Here is a 2,656-nt window from a genome sequence, read left to right on the forward strand (position 1 = left end):
AGGCGTGTGCGGATATGTGCGGAGGTTGGGACTCGGGCTTGGTCTTTGAGAAATCGGTTTCGCGGTCGACCGGCGCGGCCGGCGGACGCCCACGTGGCGTGCCGCAAGTCGGATCGCGCGCTCGGCCTCCGTGGATGGCCTCTGGGTGAGGTTGAGCCGGGGCGTCTCGGTTTCGCTGCCGTACGGTTCGCGCTAGGCCTGCGCGGGCGGCGCGGGGCGCGCGCTCGCGCGGCGGCCTAGCGCTGGAGTGCGACCCGCAAGTGGGGAGGAACCGTCCACCCAACGCCGGCGGTAGCCGGGGCCGGTGGGGGCCCTACCAAGGCGGGTCATGGGCGCATGTCGGTCAGGTTATAAGAGTGTTTTTTTCGCTCCGGGCTAGAGCCGGGTGAGGTCGTCTCGAACCACGTGCCTGAAGGCCGCCTCGCGCCGGATTCGGCCCCGCTCATTCGTCGGAGTGACCGCCCGACGCGGGCATCGCTAGATTAGCCGTGGCCCCGATCCTTCCCCATCGACAGCCTTTCGCCCCCTTCGCTCCGGCCTCTGAGGCGGCCGGTACCCCTTTCTTGGATGAGACAGAACCCTTGACGGGCCGTTCGCAGATTTTTGCCCGGCCTGTGTTTAAGGAGGCGGCCGGTACCTCCCTCCTTGGATGACCAACAACCCTTGACGGGCCATTCGCAGATTTTTGCCCGGCCTGTGTTTAAGGAGGCGGCCGGTACCTCCCTCCTTGGATGACCTTCTACCCTTGACGGGCCATTCGCAGATTTTTGCCCGGCCTGTGTTTAAGGAGGCGGCCGGTACCTCCCTCCTTGGATGACCTTCTACCCTTGACGGGCCATTCGCAGATTTTTGCCCGGCCTGTGTTTAAGGAGGCGGCCGGTACCTCCCTCCTTGGATGACCCACTACCCTTGACGGGCCCATTCGCAGATTTTTGCCCGGCCTGTGTTTAGGGAGGCGACCGGTCCTCCGTAGCTTGATCGGATTTCCCTTCCGGCCTGTGTTTAAGGAGGCGGCCGGTCCTCCGTAGCTTGATCGGATTTCCCTTCCAGCCTGTGTTTAAGGAGGCGGCTGGTCCTCCCCGGTCGGTTGCCAAGCGACCGGGACCCGCAAGTGGGCAGGAACCGTCCACCCAACGCCGGCGAGCCGGGGCCGGTGGGGGCCCTACCAAGGCGGGTCTAACTTCAGGCGGTGCAAACGGGGGAGGGGGGTAAGGACGGCTGCCGGGAGCAGACAGCCGTCCCCGGGAGGGGGTAGTAGCTTCGCGGCGGCCGCCGGGAGCAGACGGCCGTCCGCGGATTCTGCCAATGCCTGTAGGACTTTGAATATTTCACAGCCGTGCTGTGGCACTTAGAAAATTTTTCAGAGATGTGGCACTTAGAAAGTTTTTCAGAGATGTGGCACTTAGAAAGTTTTTCAGAGATGTGGCACTTAGAAAGTTTTTGAGAGATGTGGCACTTTGAAAATTTTTGAGAGATGTGGCACTTTGAAAATTTTTGAGAAATGTGGCACTTTGAAAATTTTTGAGAAATGTGGCACTTAGAAAATTTTCTCTCTCTCTCTGGAAGTGCCGTGCCTTCTTCAGTTCTGCTATCCGAGCAGGGGACGCTTGCTGGCGGCCGTTACCAGCGCTCGGACCAGGCCCAATTGATTTGCATGGAAAACAATTGCGTCCCCCATGCTCGTTCTGACTATATTTTGCGAAAGGGGGGTAAAGTGATGAGTACACTAAGTGGGGGGACCAACCCATGTACTCTAGAAAAAGTACATGGGTTGACAAAAGACCAGTTCGTACTGCACCCCTGGTACCCAAACCCCTGGTACCTTTAGGCACTTCGAAAAATTTCGCCCAAATTTGGAGGTCGCTCCAGGGGAAGAGGCCGAATTTTCGCCTATTACGGCCGACCGCGGGAACCAGCCGAGGCGGACGCTTTTCGGCGCAAGAGCCGTTGGCACTTAGAAAATATTCGCTAAACTTCAAAGGACCTCCAGGGGAAGAGGCCGAATTGTCACTTTTTCTGGCCGACATCGGGAACCAGCCGAGTCGGACTCTTTACGGCGGAGCAGCCGTTGGCACTTAGAAAATATTCGCCAAACTCGGCCGGACTTCCAGGGGAAGAGGCCGAATTGTCACTTGTTCTGCCCGACATCGGGAACCAGCCGAGTCGGACACTTTAAGGCGGAGCAGCCGTTGGCACTTAGAAAATATTCGCCAAACTTGAACGGACCTCCAGGGGAAGAGGCCGAATTTTCACCTGTTCTGGCCGACATCGGGAACCAGCCGAGTCGGACGCTTTTCGGCGCAAGAGCCGTTGGAACTTAGAAAATATTCGCTAAACTTCAAAGGACCTCCAGGGGAAGAGGCCGAATTGTCACTTGTTCTGGCCGACATCGGGAACCAGCCGAGTCGGACTCTTTACGGCGGAGCAGCCGTTGGCACTTAGAAAATATTCGCCAAACTCGGCCGGACTTCCAGGGGAAGAGGCCGAATTGTCACTTGTTCTGCCCGACATCGGGAACCAGCCGAGTCGGACACTTTAAGGCGGAGCAGCCGTTGGCACTTAGAAAATATTCGCCAAACTTGAACGGACCTCCAGGGGAAGAGGCCGAATTTTCACCTGTTCTGGCCGACATCGGGAACCAGCCGAGTCGGACGCT

The sequence above is a fragment of the Syngnathus scovelli genome, unplaced genomic scaffold (genome assembly GCF_024217435.2).
Source record: "Syngnathus scovelli strain Florida unplaced genomic scaffold, RoL_Ssco_1.2 HiC_scaffold_67, whole genome shotgun sequence".
Taxonomy (NCBI): Eukaryota; Metazoa; Chordata; class Actinopteri; order Syngnathiformes; family Syngnathidae; genus Syngnathus; species Syngnathus scovelli.